The sequence below is a fragment of the Polyodon spathula genome, chromosome 35 (assembly GCF_017654505.1).
Source record: "Polyodon spathula isolate WHYD16114869_AA chromosome 35, ASM1765450v1, whole genome shotgun sequence".
NCBI lineage: Eukaryota > Metazoa > Chordata > Actinopteri > Acipenseriformes > Polyodontidae > Polyodon > Polyodon spathula.
In genome coordinates this window covers 2135343-2152733 of record NC_054568.1, presented here as the reverse complement: position 1 = coordinate 2152733, position 17391 = coordinate 2135343, and the positions used below count along the sequence as shown (strand labels likewise).

General features: G+C 38.7%; 1 protein-coding gene across 2 annotated transcripts in view; it reads right to left on the bottom strand.

Moving 5' to 3' along the window:
* Positions 1-5064, bottom strand: part of LOC121303786 (inositol-trisphosphate 3-kinase C-like) — a 39753-nt gene extending 34689 nt beyond the window's left edge. Inside the window, exon 1 of one of the 2 annotated variants that reach the window (XM_041234566.1) lies at positions 4962-5064. The gene's annotated coding sequence lies outside the window, so the exon portion shown is untranslated. Of the gene's footprint in view, positions 1-4957 lie in introns of both variants that reach the window. The other variant, XM_041234567.1, reaches the window with a different exon arrangement.
* Positions 5065-17391: the final 12327 nt, after the last annotated feature.

Below are 17391 nucleotides of genomic sequence, written 5' to 3'. Positions count from 1 at the left end.
CAGCACCCTAGTAAGGAAACAGCTCTAAGAGATTGTAGCATTGTATCATTAATGAGTGTCTGTCAGTCGTATCCATCACTGCCCGTTTTTCAAATGTTTGGCAATCCGATTTCGGCATTTGATCGGGATAACATAGTGAAGTTGGGTTTTTTCAAAACGCCAACATGTAACCGGGATTACTATGATCCGGACTTCGCTTTGGTAATCCGATCGCACTGTTAAATCGTAGCTAAATGTTGCAATTGGGTTTTTCTAAATTTAAAAAAGAGAATACTTTTTTAAGATTACTTTTATCCAAAGTATCAGGATAATTTTGGAACCAGAAGGTTGATTTAACTTTAAATAATCATTTTAGCAATAAAAAGCACATCTCTGCGAGTGTAAGGGAAGTTTTGTTTTTTTAATTCCACGATATCGCGATCTGGAAATGATTATTGATATTGGTGCCCATCCCTACTATAAACTATTAGAACTACTTCAAAAACCGGATTTCGTAATCTTGATTATTTGTAATCTGGACAAATGTAATCCAACAGTGGCATTTTCTGCCAAATAAAAAAAACACAGATTAAAAACAATCTAGATAAAAGTAATCCCACTCACAAAATATAGGGCTAGGAAAAGTTTTGAAAAAGTGGCCCCAGGCTACACCACTGTTAGGCAGGGTTAGACGACAACACTTATTCGACAATCACAAACACGATGATCACCTGTAGTAGGATTTTCGATAATACTTTTGCATTTCTTATATATATATTTAACGTATTCTTTATAAACATCATTAATAAACATTTCTGTACTATGGGTGTTGTCGAGTGATTGAAAACGACACATTTTGTGTTTGAATTGAAAGCGATGGTCTCAAGGAGCTGAATGGGTCAAAGTTCAAGTATATTTTTCTCTAGAGGAATTCTCACTTTTTGACATCACTACTGTGGTATTATGCATTATTTTCAAATGGCTCAGGATACAAATATAGCCTTCATCCATCTATCTATATTATATCTATCTATCTATCTATCTATCTATCTATCGTATATCTACATAGGGCCGTAGCCAGCCACGAAAAATGACAGAGGCACGTCTCCATGCACCTAATGTTGTTTATTTGAAATACAAAAGTATTTCAAATAAATACTTTTTTTCTGACTAAGACATTATTCTAGAATGTTGAGCCGCTAAGGTTCTAAATTTGCAAGTCCTGTGCGGTTTTGTACAGAGCAAAGTCCTTTTTTTTTTTTTTTGCACCATTCAAATTTAATACAAAAGAACACAAGAAATGCAGCAGAATATTTGCTATAAACACTATACTTAGTTTTAAATCCTAATCTATTATATTTGAATTTTAACAGCGATGCCATTATCGAAATATTGAGAAGACAACAGTGCTTGCATACATAAAGTTTTGTCTGATAATTATAAAATTACATCCATAAAATTAGCTTAAGCGGGTTGACAAGACGGAGTCACAGGCTTAATTGTTTTATCGAGCCAGCTTGCAAATCACCTGGCACTAATTTAATGAGGGACACCTGCCTGGTAATTAGACAGGCAGGTATATAGGCAGGTCAGAAGGTGTTAAGGGTAACACCTGAAGGAATTTCCTGAAACAGGATTGGGACACTTGAAGCGTTTGTTTTGGTAACCGGTAGATAGCGGATACAAGTTTAGTTCAAACTCCTTTGTTTGTTTAGTTTGTGTATGTAAATCAATAAATATATAGGTGCCATCCAGTTTTATGTCCTACCTGTGGTTTGGAGTTCCTATTCATTTACACGGTGGAAAACTTCTCAAAAGTGGCAAAGAAACCCTGGTTGTTTTTCTCTCTCTCTCTCTCTCTCTCTCTCTCTCTCTCTCTCTCTCTCTCTCTCTCTATCTCTCTCTCGTTGGACAGTTCTGGCTCAGGTGATTCATCTATAACTTCAAACAGTCAGCATAAAAGTTTCCACATCAAAGTTATCAGATACAATGCCACACATACAATTTACTCTGAGAGTCGTTAACATTAAGCATTTGAAAATATGTCCAAAGCACTAGACAAACTGGACCTGGGCAACAAATAAAGCATCACAAAAATGACCTGCAACAAAATATTCACCCCTGCAGAGATTTCAGACTAAAGAAATGGCTTGGTCTCTCTCAAAACCCCTGCTTTAAAAAACAAACAAAGGAAGTGGAGGGTTTTTCTAAGCCTTGAGCTTAAACCCTATAAAACGATCTAAAACAAACCTTATAAAACAGCAACACAGGCTTAGTATCAAATGCATTATAAAGTGCAACACATGACTGCTAAGAAGTAAAAGATAAACGCTTCCAGGGAAATACTCCCAATTAAAAACCTCATTGTCACAGCTGGGGAGGTTCATTTAGAGCATACCTTCGTTTCTTCTTGCTTGCTCTGTAATTCAGTTTGTCTTTACTTTTACAAATGAGTCTGTCAGTGACAGCTGACTATACAAGTGTAGGGAAACCGACCTACATCCATCAAATGCACAAAACAATGCAAGTCTTACACAAGGGCTGGCACATATATCATGGTATTACTGATAATTTGTTTAGACTTGATGATTAGACAAATATAATATTGAGCAATAGTCATCTAAGGCTAAAATTGAGGGATAGAAAATAACTTTAAAAGAGTAAGTATAGGGGTTCTGAAAAATATAGCAGAAGCGACACAGCACTTTTTTTGTTTGTTTGTAATAATCGCTCTTCTTGCAGTGTTTTAAAGGACAGACCTCAAACCCCAGCGCACTAGAGCAGACACTTTGAAAAGAGCTTTGAAACAGAGTTTAATGTTATGTGTAAAAAATTGTCAGGATGCTAACAAGGAAAAGAGAAATGAAGGTGTATTATATTGAAAACACGACATCAGTACATTTATTTCTCATAATGCCAAAAGAAACTATAAACAATCTTTAACAAACGTTTCAACCTTAAGAATAACAGATTTGAAATCTTTTCCTTCAGCACTTATATTTTATTTGTCTCTCAACAGTCAACTGTGTTCCCTCTTTCACTGCTATTTTGTATTTCCTGCACTGTTAATAAAGTTTGTTTTTCAGCTTGCTTTCTTGTGGGTGGCGTACGTGTCACTGCCTTGACCCCAAACAAGCTTTATTCACAACACAGACATGACAAAAGGGCTGTGCAACCATAAACACGATTTCCTTTTTTAATACATTGCATTTAAATGAAATCATTAGACACTGAACGAATGGAAAAGCCATTTCATGAGTAACCCACAGTATGAGAGTCTTCATATTTAGTATCGCTCACCAGAACATGCAGCTGTCAAAACAACCCGGCCCTCTGTAGAGCGGCCTGTCTGTTTCTCTGAACTTTCTCGGGTAGCTGTGGCACTGCTGAATCATTACCAAACACCTCCGGCTTTCATAGCACCTAAAAGAGGAATGGGAACCCAAAACAATTCCTGCCGCTTGGCAGTGCTAACCAGTGATATCACCCCTACAGAAGAACACCAAAAACCTCTCCAGATCAGAGGATGCGGACTCAAATCTTATTTTAAAATGTTTTAATTATTCATGGGCGAAGTACTAACAAAATAATCGCACAATTTCCCCTCCATGAACTTCACTTCGTGTACATGTTACAAAATAAGCTACAAAACACACCGAGGTGCTGAAGAGGATATTAAATATGCAGTATAACTTTAAAAAATGACCAGATGTTTTACCTCTTTCATAAAATAGGGGTTAAGTAAGCACTTTGAAAATATGGCCCAGGATTTGATATTACACTGAGTTAAAGAAAGCTCAGTTTGCAAGCCTTGCTTTCAGATTGTCCTTGCACTTCGTCACTTCACCAGGAGACTGAATTCTTCCAAAACTTTTGGGGCAATCTTTTCTGCAAGTAAAAAAGCTGCTTCCCCTAATGACTGACCAGAGACCAGCTTGACTGTACCATGTGTGAAATACGGTTGATGGTGTATGCGCTGAACACACTACAGGACGTGTGACACAAGACTAGCAGTTTAACATCATATAACAATATCTACTACTTATCATGCAAATGTATTTAAAATGAAGTCGCTAATAATGCATTACAAATACTGCTGAAATCTCTTTCTAAAGCTTTTGTTTAAATGTGAGGAAAAAAAAAGGATAGTTTCACACTCTATAGTTTTACATCGTTTTTAATTTATAATATTCTCTCACCAGTAAGAAAATAATGTGCAAATATTTATCATCTAATAGACTGGGCCTTATAAATATGTTTACTTGTGCAGCTTTGCAGTGACTTATTTGAATTTTTGTTTTCTTTTTAAGAGAAGCTGGTTGTCAGTTTCCAGCTTAACTTTGCAAATATATTATATATAATTTGAGCATTTGCTTTAAATTTTTCCTACAAACCTTGACTACAGCAACTGATTGCAGATGTACCAACATCTGACAGCATATCACTTCCTGACCTCACACAGGTCTAGTCCTACATCGGCAGTTTGAATACTTAAAGGCTGTAAAATATATTACAGTTTATTGGCGTTACGTTTTAAGTAAAAGGGAATGGCAAGACACATTTTAAATACGCAATAAATACTTTGAACTCAACATAACAAAAGATACGAAGACGCTATCAAAGGCTCCTCATTGGTTGCAGTTAAGTGATCGTTCACTTAATAATTGAATGTGACTGATAAGAAATTACAGCCGTGGACTCTGTATATTCCAACTCTAGATTTGTATTAAATATACTACCGCTGCATTTGGACTTTGTCGCAGCCTGCTGTTAAATTTGTATTGTATCATTAACGATGCGCAACTATCTTATCAACAGCAACACTGTTTACGATTACACAAGTCCAAAGCACACGCACCTGTTCCTGCCTTGCACTACACACACACAGTCACCAGTTTAAATAACATATTTTAAAAAAATAAACAGCCTTCCTGTTAACACTACCGAGAAATGACGTCTTCACAGTTCTCCCTCTTACCTACATTCGACTTTTGCAGGCTCCCTGTGAAGTTCAAAAACACGCAGCAGCGCCGTGGTTCAGGGCATTTAAACAGCGACTGGAAATGCACGACACCCAAGCGCAATAAGAGGCACAGTGAGCGTTCAGAACCGAGTCGTTTGGCAACGGAGCCTCCAGCCAACCACACGAATGACGCCATCCTTCCTCTCCCTCCCACTTCTACACTTCGGAGTGTGCTCAAGGAAAACTTCAGCACAACGCTTGCCCGCCCAGTGAAACTGCTATATTTGGCTTTATTTATTTATTTATTTATTTGTTTGTTTGTTTGTCATATTTACCCAGCTGACTACTGACGTCGGTATATATTTAAATGACTGTTTTGAACTGTTTCAACATAAAATGCTTGGGCAAGTAACGATCCCACATTTATAAAGCTAAGACGGATCTAATATTTAAACTCTAAACGTTTTTGTAAGCATGCTTAATTAGCAGTCTTTATGTAAATGTATTTACTGCCTACAGATGTAAAGATAAGGTCTTATTAACGGTTTGATTTCAGCTTGTTTAAGTAGCTTCTGGTTGTATCTTTTATTTTTTAACTACAATTTTTATATGAACATTAAGAAAGTTTACAGAGGAGAGGAGGTCATTCGGCCCATCTTGCTCGTTTGGTTGTTAGTAGCTTATTGATCCCAGAATCTCATCAAGCAGCTTCTTGAAGGATCCCAGGGTGGCAGCTTCAACAACATTACTGGAGAGTTGATTCCAGACCCTCACAATTCTCTGTGTAAAAACGTGCGACCTATTTTCTGTTCTGAATGCCCCTTTATATAATCTCCATTTGTGACCCCTGGTCCCTGTTTCTTTTTTCAGGTCGAAAAAGTCCCTTGGGTCGACTTTGTCAATACCTTTTAGGATTTTGAATGTTTGAATCAGGTCTCCGCGTAGTCTTCTTTGTTCAAGACCAAACAGATTCAATTATTTTAGCCTGTCTACATATAACATGCCTTTTAAACCTGGAATAATTCTGGTCGCTCTTCTTTGCACTCTTTCTAGAGCAGCAATATCCTTTTTGTAGCGAGGTGACCAGAACTGAACACAATATTTAGATGAGGTCTTACTAGTGCATTGTAAAGTTTGAACATTACTTCCCTTGATAAAAATTCAACACTTTTCACTATATATCCAAGCATTTGCTTTGCTTTTTTATAGCTTCCCCACATTGTCTATGATGTTTAGGAGTCATTCTGAGTGGCTGGTATTGATATTACTCAAAAACTATTTTTGTTTTTCACAAGGCTTTGCTAAGGTGCTTTCACCTGTGTCCATGACCTAATCTTACAGGGGTGAAAATCATTTTGAAAACTGGTGCTGACTGTTTTGAAAGTTTAGCACCAGAGAGCCTACTGGTGCTAACTTATCAAAACTGGCAGATGACTAATTGCATGCTTCAATGTGAAAGGCAGCAGCGACACAGTAATGCTGTGTGTATTTGAAGTGGATACTGGCAGTGAACCAGCAATGTGATAACACGATTCAGCTGTTACAATTGTGAAGTGTGTGGTTTCAGATGGACGGAAGTCAGTTGCAGTTGCAATCCATTACAGTTTTGAAAAATGACAAGCAGTTTTTAAATGTAGTGCACACAGTGTTACAAAACTGTATGTTCACAAATGGACCACCAGACCTGCATGTAAATATATTAATATTTCAAATACCTGATTTTTTTTTTTAAATATTGTTTTTAAGTGACTATAATTTTCAACTTGATTATTCGACTCAGGGAAATAAGTCATTCTACCCCTATTCTGAAACTCATAAAACAATCTTGAGGCTATGAGCAAACACCCCCTTGCCTTTGCAGTTGTCTTGAAGAAGGAGCTTATTGTGTAAAAATGAAGAAGTTGTTGACAGAAAGACAACAGGGCTGTTGTGAGACTGTGGTTACACCGATCATGACAAGAAAAAAAATACTTTCAAAGCCTTGGTTACTACAATGATACCACAAAGCAATAAAGAAATATAATCCGCAGAGTATTGTTTATATTGCAGTATGAAAACAATGATACCTCCACACTGGAAGTGACCTACATTCCGAACTGCTGGTAAGACATGTCTGGAAGCTTCCTGTGTGTCTGGGATTATTGTCTACAGCACAGAAAGACTTGGACAATCCCATTGATTTTTAATCCCAGTGAATCAAACTGAGGAAGACAATTCAATACAGTATCATCTTTCATCCTACAAGTCTTGGTGAGTCATCGCCTAACCCAATGCTGTTTAAAAAACTGTGTATCAAAACAAAACTCTATTCATGAAAGGGTTCATTTATAATATTCGCCATTCAATAATTCACTAATTGGGTTCATTCACAGTTAATCCATGCTGACAGTAAATTGTAAGTCCTTGTCTTGTACCCTATAACCGCATGCCCTTTGGCCCACACTAGTGACCCCTGTACATCTTCAACTGGTCTCCCTCTGCACTGACATCATGCAGGACTGGGGTCTCCCGCTTCACTGACATCATGCAGGAGCAGGGTCTCCCTCTGCACTGACCTCATGCAGGAGCAGGGTCTCCCTCTGCACTGACATCATGCAGGACCAGGGTCTCCCTCTGCACTGACATCACAGGGACCAGGGTCTCCCTCTGCACTGACATCACACAGGACCAGGGTCTCCCTCTGCACTGACATCACACAGGACCAGGGTCTCCCTCTGCACTGACATCACACAGGACCAGGGTCTCCCTCTGCACTGACATCATGTCTCCCTCTGCACTGACATCATGCAGGACCAGGGTCTCCCTCTGCACTGACATCATGCAGGACTTGGGTCTCCCTCTGCACTGACATCATGCAGGAGCAGGGTCTCCCTCTGCACTGACATCATGCAGGACTTGGGTCTCCCTCTGCACTGACATCATGCAGGACTTGGGTCTCCCGCTTCACTGACATCATGCAGGAGCAGGGTCTCCCTCTGCACTGACATCATGCAGGAGCAGGGTCTCCCTCTGCACTGACATCATGCAGGAGCAGGGTCTCCCTCTGCACTGACATCATGCAGGAACAGGGTCTCCCTCTGCACTGACATCATGCAGGACTTGGGTCTCCCTCTGCACTGACATCATGCAGGAGCAGGGTCTCCCTCTGCTTCCTATTGGCTGCCCTAAAGCGACAGTAGCTTCAATCCACATTATCACATAGATGAAGTGTTCTATTTATTCTGTCCTTTGATCTCAGTGAGCGGCTGGTTTATAATGCACATGTACTTAATGTGTTGTTTGTCGTTTCATGGTTTTCCAGGACCCCCTTGTAAACGAGGCCTCAGTCTCAATGGGTAAATCTGCTGCTTAAATAAAATGACATGGCAGTGTTCTGGAATCAGCAGAAATCCCAACAGAAACATTACATGTATACGGGGTGGAGAGAAGACCCTGATAAAACTACTGATACAAGTCTTTCACTAAAGTTACACTAGTTTTATTTTAGTCATTCATCCATATATATGATTTTGAATTATCTAGTATAGTTCAAACATATAATAGTAAAAAAACTAATCTCTCTTCAATAAAATAATCTATTAAAAAGAGGAGAGAAAAACTCTTCTTTACCAGAGACCAGGTTCCCACTGCATTTTTTTGATCCAGTGTTTGCTATATAAACGAATATGAACAGGGTCATTTTTGCCACAGAATGCATTTAGTGCAGTGCTTGTTTGAACAGTAACTCTTATTTCTGATTATGATGGTTAATCAGAAAGGATCAGGAGCGGTTTCAGTTAATCTGCTATCCTGGAGAGTTCCAAGTTAAGTGCTTCTCTGGTAAAATGAGCTCTTTTCAGTAAGTTTTACAGATTTCATCTCTTTAAAACAGTGGTCTCTTTGATACTGACTTTACCCAAGGCTCTGTGTTTCATCTGATTGGCTAATAGGTTCATATGTTTTGTGTTTTGTTTTTTTTCTTAATAGGTAAATTAGAGTGACCACTTTAAAGACAGTCAGGATGAGGGCCAGAGATTTGCATGAGCTTTTAAATGAACAGCAGGCTGTAAATCGGGCTGTGGTATTGAGATGAGTTCACTGGAACCTGGGGTGTGGATCCAGCTGGATCCAGAACACCACTGGGGCTTTGAAAAACATGAGCTCACCGGTAAAGCTCTTTCTAGCTGCACAGTGGCTCCGCTGGTCCCGCCGTGGCTCATGCAAAGCTCTATTCCGGGGGCCCCAGTTACCAGTAATACTGCGCTACCATGCCATGACTTTAAAACAAGGCACAAGGACACTCTTAAGTGTATTGCGTCTTATTACAGCAATCGCAAAGACAAAACAAACAAACAAAAACACACACTCACAGCGACTGCTAGAAATGACCCTTCTGTGCTTTCGCAGAGACAAAGTCTGCAATTATAGCTATAACCAATGAGACACAGGTACGACTGTATGACCTTCTCTGTTGTAAAAACAGCCATTAAGAGAACCTTGCAAGCACTCGCTCGGCCTCTTGCATTTTGTGATCATCCTGTATTACAAAAGTAGCCGATTGCGTTTACATTGATATGTCAACACCTGTTAAGCCACCCTTCTCTTTCAGACCTTTTTGACGTTTTAAACCCAAAATAAAACGTAAAATGTAATTCATCCTGCAAAGCTATCTACATATTTAATTTCAGTCTATGAAAAATAGACCGGGGGGATCCTTTTCGCGTGACGCAAACAAACTTTGTTTGTAGTGTGTCGAAATTAGTTCAATTTTTAAATATCTTACCGTTTTTAGCTTAAAACAGGAGTAAATGGCTAATAAATAATTCATTCTGGTGCAGACTTGAGGTGAATATAGTACTCTTTCCCATAGTAACTGAGCCACGACAACAGAGACCCCCTTGTTGCCAGACGCGCTATGCAATTAAACCGACTAGTCGAGTAGAACAGACACGGAGAAACACGCAGCCGAGCCGACTAACAGCAGAAAACGTGATTGTAAAGTCATAGGTTTGTGGTTTCAGATGGACGGAAGAGCAGTTCCGTTTGCAATCCTTTCACGTCATTTTAAAAGCGTAATACATTTAAAAAAACAAACAAACAAACAAAAAAATCAATAGCACTTTTAAAAGGTCAATATCAAAACAAACAAACACAGCAAAGTGTTACGAAACAGTACATTCACAAAAGAACCATTATTATTATTATTATTAATGTTTTTTAACTAGTCGACCTATTTGACTATTTTTTTTTTTAACTCAACTGTTGTCGTTCTACCCTTTTTTTTTGCAGCTTCCTAAAATCTAGATGTCGGATATGGTTTCTGCAGTAGAAGTGGGACACACTGCAGGATTTATATTGGCTCCAGCTAATGAGATGGTGTACACCATTGCTAGCTATTAAAACAGGTTTAATAAACGGGGATGGATTCCATTTCTGGAGGATAACTGACTGCGTTATCTGTCTCCATGATTTAGCGACTACATAAATAATAAACTGTGTCCTACAGAACTGTTACAATGACAGAGTTCCAGTAAGGTTTTTCTGTTCTGTTTTTGAACGCTGGATAACTTGTATGCTACTTAGAAATAAACAAATCAGCACATAGCTGAATCCAATGCAGGTGAATGATAAAATGTCGTTACAGAAATCAAGTTGCCTTATTTCCTCACATTAGTCAACTAGTTTCTTCCCCTTTATCCCTGACACGCATGCAGCCAGAGTTCTGTGCTGTAGCAATGTTTCCACAGCTGTTTTATATAAACATCCCCTCTGGTCTCAGACAGTCTGCTCCTGTTCTCAGATGATTTCTCTGCTTTCTCCTGTCAGAATACACACCCCTCGCTGGGTTCTCTAAACTTAGCTTTGCATACATTTCCCTACTATCTCAGGATTCAGCCACAGTATTAAGAACTGTTTGCAAATTTGCAATGAAAGTTTCCATATCGGAAAGCAGTCAGCAGGAATTCTGTGGGCTGTCAAGGACACTAGTCAATGGACAAATGAAAAAGTGTTATTTATTTCAGTCGTCAATCATGCATTGGTTTCCGCTGCCTCTTGTTGATCCAGGTCATTTATAGATTCTGTTAGATAAGAAAATACAAACTGTGCAGTAGGTTTCATAGTGCTTTTGTAGAAGCATTGCCTTGTGTCCAGTGTCTGCCAGTTCACAGTTCACTTGAAGCAAACAAACTAGTTCCAGAAATCTTACCCATTGTGCACTTTTATTAGTTACCATAGGTCTCAATGTGTAGTTTTTAAAGGTAAACCATATCAAAAATGTATTTTCATTTTTATACAGACACTTGGTACTACACAAAGTTCTCAGTTTGCTTTTCTTGCCTTCCAAGAAGTCTGTTACTGCTTTACCTCCCTGCCCATTTCACCCCAGCAGTGTCTTCTGGGTCAAAGCGTGTTACTGGCTGAAAGCATGCCAGTCAATAAGGGAAGCAGCTGATTGGTTATTGACAGTGAAGGGGTGGGGGTAATTTCATTCTGCAGATGAAATGGCCCAAGAAGTGGAAAGATGCATTTCTTAACCTAGTGCCGTGCCAGATATCATGTTTCAAAATGAAAATGTTTGGTAAAACAATGTCTAAACTAAAAACATTTTGCTAAACAGTTTTTCAGTGTACTTGTTAATTCCTCTGATGCAAACTGCTCCAGGGAGAATCCATACTTTGAATTGCATCTGTTTGATAGAGAATATTATCTGAATCGCTGGAGAATTGAACAGCAATTTTGCAATCTGATGGTGACATTAAAAGATAGACCAAACAGGATGTTCAAATTAGATAATTCCCTCACCTCTATATCATTTGTGGTATGTGGGATCTCAGCAAGGTTCATCAATAGGGGAGCATGATTGAAGTCTTTAAAATCTCAAAGGAAGTTGACAAACCTTAACCAATATTGTAGGCACAGCGCAGAAACCAGGACCAGAGCACACAGTTGGAAATGAAATTAAATGGAGACTCAGGACAGGTAGGAGACACTTCTTCTCGTAAAGAGTGGTGAGGGGCTGGAATGGGCTGTCTAGTCATGTTGCTGAAGGAGATTTGAGATGTTATTGTACAAATATAATCAATACTTCATCAGAACAGAGAATCGCAGATAATATAATCAATCCTCCATCAGAGCAGACAATCGCAGGTGGCAATCCTGCGCTCTGATTGGCTTTCTGCTTTAGTTTCAAGAGTGCGGGGAGACGGGCAGGAATCACACGAAGCAAAACCAACCCTTTCTATCTGTGACTGACAAAAAATACCAAGCAAACAGTGTTTAAACAAAGTGAGCCAATAGAGTGAAGTATTGAACGTTACAGACACTGTGACACCACGTGGAGCCAGATCTAACCTTTCCCTCCAGTCCTTAATGAACTCCTGTTTGTTGAAAGGCGTGAAGCACCTGTTCATTTTAACAGCTAAGTGATCTATTTCAAGTCCTCTTGGGCCCCCTCATTGTGTTTTGTATCTAATTTTCAAACATTAACATGATTGTTCTTCCTTTCAAAAAAAAAAAAATAGGAGTTATTAAAGGCTGGAGGAAACACTTTTAAAATTATCCCACTTTCTCGTGCTTAATCTGCATTCTCAGATCTCACCACAATATAACAAACTGGTCTTTCTCTACCCTGTGAATGGTGAGCACCTTTTTTTTAAATGTAATTCATGTGGTGAACCACAAGTCCTTTTCAAACCTTGTGAAATTAAACTGCAATCACAGACAGGATATAGGGGGCTTGAAATAAACAGAGCTAGATGTCTCGCATGTTTCTATTCAAATCCGCTTGACTTGAAATGTGCACATATAACTAGACTAACAAGAAACCCTCCAACTATATTGCAGTTTACGCTGTCTTTCCCCATCTGTTCGTACAAAACGTTTTCGCTGTGCGCCGTAGACTACATTCAAGACAATACTAAAATAAATTCGACATTGAAAACTAAACGCAGTTTTCCCTGGATCGTCCCGGTTTTGAGGAAGGTCTCCCGGGACAATCTTGTCAGTTTTTAATCTTACACTCCCATGTCCAAGTAGATAAGATCACTATGGCAACACCGCAACGACATTCCTGTACAATGCACACAAGTTAATCATCAAGACAATATTACTGCAATAGATGCAGTAGTAATAGTATAACAGTATCAGTGTTACTTGTTGTTTGACTGTAGGATTTCTAGAGCGTTTCAACTTTTAAAAACTGCCCTTCTGTTCAATGTCCTGTTTTTTGTATATTATCAGATAACCAACTTTACAGGAGTATTGCCATCTAGTGGTTAAAACATATAATGACTTATTTTACAGATTGTTAATTCTTAATTGTTACTGCTATCTTTTACAAAACTATCAATATAATGACTTATTCCTGTGAAGTAATAAAATAGTAATATAATACACAATTGTTGACAGAGCTAGGATCGAATACCATTTTCATATTTGTGTGATTATTTTATTTATGTATTTATTTATTGCCTCATTTTTGGAATGTCTATTCATGTAGATGTGTGTGACCGGGCGAATCGCAGAAAAGTAATTCTCTGATATTAGTTGTTTAATTCATGTTTAAAAAAATATGATTTACCATATAATATGCTTGTTATTTAAACCTTGAGCCCATGAGGGCTCCCGCTCATTCAGAGGTAAAGAAATGTGCCAATTTATCAGTGGAGATTAAGCAAAACAAGTTGTAACAAACTACAAAATGAGTTTGCACAGCACTGCTAACCACACCGGTGTACAGGTGAGTCACACAGGGCTCCTGGTGTTGTCTGTTCCGGGGAAACTCTTTGTTATAACAAGCTGCAGTCGGGAGCGTTTGGTTCACTATGAATGCTAAACAAGAGCGCAACTCATTCTAACAAGTTTTCGTTATAAGAGTGAATGACCGGCTTAACAAACCTGGAAAGAACACGTACGAGCTTGTGCCCCAGACACGCATTAACAGCGTGGCAATGTCTCCACCTAGTGGATAACACTGGAAACGACAGGCATTTTCCTAAAAAGGGCAAACATTTCGTTTTCAAACTGCAGCTTGAACAACAAAAAAATCGTAAACTGTGTTTGACAAGTAACTATTTGGAACTAACTAGTAAAAAAAAAAAAAAAAAAAAAAAAGTAAGAGGTTACTGTAAATAGTTACAAAATGTCAAGTAATGTATGACTGAAACGGATTACTCTTGAAAAGTAACTTCTCCAACACTGTCTATTAGACTGAAACTCCGTAAAGAATAAACGCACCTGGAAAAAAACAACCATTCCCAATCAACAGACAGACGAATAAGGAACGCGTACCCATTGACTCCTGTGAATGGAGGTATTTTCTATAGAATCCTGCATTGAATACAATAACCTAGATAGTTCCAATCCAAAAAGGATTGTCATGTCGTTGTATTCATAGTAAAAACTGTTGTGAAATTGAAAGCCACGTGTGGCAAACAGAATAGCTTCAGCAGTGAGACTCAGAGGCGGGGAAACCCGGCCGTGAACGGGCTGGCACGTTTATTAACAGACAGGCAAAAGAAAAAAAAAAAAACCCCAAAAAACACAACGAGACAAGAGGCCAAAAGAAAAAAAAATGTAAACAAATCTGTGACACAACCACAACTTCTTTCTCCGAGCTGACCAATCGCCTTCCCTGGATTCCAAACTCCTCCAATCAGCAAAGGGGTGTTCCCTCCCTATATCTACAGGTGACCATTCCCTCAGCACTCAGTGGCTTAAGTAAGGAATATGTACACTTGTGACTGTTGGCAGTGATAGATTTAACCCCTTCCCTGCCAAACCTACACCTAATTACCTCGGCAAGGCTTCTGCTTCCCTCCTGCCACACCAAGCTTGTATAAAAACTGTTGACGTGGGAATATCGAACTTGTGACAGACAGCTCCCATCTTCTACTTTGTCTGACAAGAAACACGTTGTAATTACAGTGTTTGAACACAGGAGGGCAGGATTGCTCAACATGACACAGAGGCAGGCGCTCTGTTATTGGATTAGGTACCGTTAGAACATAAGAACATAAGAAAGTTTACAAACGAGGAGGCCCTTCGGCCCATCTTGCTCGTTTGGTTGTTAGTAGCTTATTGATCCCAGAATCTCATCAAGCAGCTTCTTGAAGGATCCCAGGGTGGCAGCTTCAACAACATTACTGGGGAGTTGATTCCAGATCATCACAATTCTCTGTGTAAAAAAGTGCCTCCTATTTTCTGTTCTGAATGCCCCTTTGTCTAATCTCCATTTGTGACCCCTGGTCCTTGTTTCTTTTTTCAGGCTGAAAAAGTCCCTTGGGTCGACACTGTCAATACCTTTTAGAATTTTGAATGCTTGAAAATTAGGTTGCCACGTAGTCTTCTTTGTTCAAGACTGTCTTCTTTGTTCAAGACTGGTCTTCTTTGTTCAAGTGGGAGACCGTTCTTTACACAGAGAGTCATGGACTATTTGAGTAACAGATTAATGAGTCATGTGAGGGCCAGAGAGTTCCCATCCTAGTCTGTGCTTCATATGCTGTCAGTGTTCTTGATGTTGATCTGAGAGATGTCGAGTATCAACAGCATATTAATAGTTTCACAAACAAGGTAATCAGCAGACCTGGTAAAAGTGAGTATGTAGAAAAACAAAGGCCGCTACCATGGGAACAATGAGGCTTAAAGGTTAATGACAGGAGATAACAAACATGCCCCCCCCCCCCCGAGCTGATTCGATAATTCAATGAACCTGTCGTGCGCGTTCATTCTCCAGCAGGTCGCAGTTTTGAAAGAACGCAAACATGTATTTACAATTACAAAATAGCCTGTCCCTTACACTCCACTGACCAACCCTGTCCCTCACACTGTCCACTGAGAAACCCTGTCCCTCACACTGTCAGCTGAGAAACCCTGTCCCTCACACTGTCCACTGAGAAACCCTGTCCCTCACACTGTCCACTGAGAAACCCTGTCCCTCACACTGTCAACTGAGAAACCCTGTCCCTCACACTGTCCACTGAGAAACCCTATCCCTCACACTGTCCACTGATGATGCAGAAGCTGTTGTGGGATACTGAACTAAGGCCTGCTGATATGGTAACTAATGGTAGTACTGTAGGAAGGGGCAGTTAGCATATGTTTTAATGTTTCCTGACTGGATGTTGTTTTTCTGATCTTTTTAACACTTAAACTAAAGAAAACAGTTTGGGGGAAAAATCAAGCAACATGTAATGTCTTTTTTTTTTAAATTCATTTTAGCAAAGAATTTAAAAAAAAAGACATTTATTGCCAACAAAATACTTCAACATTTATTGATACATTTGTTAGCAGCATGTATACATCTCTTTCTGCTTTTCAAATTAAAATCACATTTAGAATTTAGCATATGTATTTTAAAATGAAAATGTATCATCCTATTTCATACTGGCTATTTTTAAAATTGCTGTTATATATATATATATATATATATATATATATATATATATATATATATATATATATATATATATATAATGTATTATTGGTGTGACTATAATGATAGAAGTAGCAATAATAATTGAAACTTGTCTAGAAAGTGTACATGCATAGAAACTTGATATACAACAGCTAGCTTCTTGTTCAACTTCCTGAGCTGGAACAGACTTGTGTCATGAGTCCTTTGGCTGATTTGCAAGACTTGTATTATGAGTCTTTTAGCTGGGTGTTTATGTATTGGGGAACACCCTTAATGGATATGGTTCTTTTCAACTATTGTTTTTTTTTTTTATCTCACCAGTTCTTTTAAAAATGACAATATAATAAGAGACAATCTTGTCTATTTCAGTCTAAAAAGGGGCTGTTTCACTAATGTTCCAATGCTCTTTGAAGATGCTACCTAACGGGAACATAGACTAAAGGTGGTGGAATGTAAAGGGGGAAAAAAAGACAGAAAAACGTGTCCTACTTGATTAACCTGCGATGTGGCATTATTACAAGAAGCTTACTGGATAGAATCTGAGATAGAGAAACCGAAGAGGTGTTGAGTAGGTTAGGTTTTCTATTCAGTGTAGAACTCTTTCAGGCTTGATTATTTCAAAATATATTGTTACGAATAACGCTAGACATTTCACTTTCTACTATTCAAGTTTCTGATCATGCTCCTATTTGCTCGAGGTTTAATAACCCATTATTTAGAGACACCAAATGTAAAGACTACATTCAATCAGCTGTACAAGAATATTTTAATATCAAACGTAATGGTAGGACAAATCCTAGTGTTGTATGGGATGCCTTTAATGCTTACATCAGACAGAATTTTTAAACAAAGCCCAGCTTACAGAATTGATAGAATTGATAGAAGAGTAAGCAAGTTGTCTTGAAAGAACCATTTCTTTGCTAGAAGTGTTGAAGGCTAAATTCACGTGTAAATTCGAATGATCTAATTATCGTCAAATAGCACTTCTCTAAACAGACTGTGGACTGTTAGCCTGAATTCTATCATTTGTCCAGTGTGATGGAGGGGATCAATC